The sequence below is a fragment of the Pseudorca crassidens genome, unplaced genomic scaffold (assembly GCF_039906515.1).
Source record: "Pseudorca crassidens isolate mPseCra1 unplaced genomic scaffold, mPseCra1.hap1 Scaffold_72, whole genome shotgun sequence".
Taxonomy (NCBI): Eukaryota; Metazoa; Chordata; class Mammalia; order Artiodactyla; family Delphinidae; genus Pseudorca; species Pseudorca crassidens.
Genome location: NW_027136324.1, coordinates 1,312,085 through 1,312,500, shown reverse-complemented (window position 1 = coordinate 1,312,500; position 416 = coordinate 1,312,085).

The following is a 416-nucleotide window of genomic DNA, read 5'->3' as shown; positions in this document are numbered from 1 at the left end:
CCGGCGCCGTCACGGAGGGGAGGACGGCAGACGACGGGGGTGGGGGTGGGGGGACGGGAGAGGACGACGAGGAGGACGAGGAGGAGGAGGAGCGGGAGCAGCGGACGGGAGAGGGCGGCGGGCGGCGCGGAAGGCAAGGCGGTGGGGAGAAAACCCGGCGGTCGCCCCCCGACCGCCGGGCCCTCCTCCCACGCCTCCTTCCGCGACCGACCGAACCGACTGACTCCCAACCCTCTCTCGCTCTCCCCTCTCTCTCCCCCCGTCTCCGTTCTCCGCCTCTCCACCCCTCACGCCGCCGACGCCACACAGCCTCCACGCAGCCGCCAGACGGCCCCGCCACGACGAGCGACGGACGGACGACGCCGTGCGCCCCCGCCCACCACCGACAGGCGCCCACCGCCGGCCGGCTCGGGGAG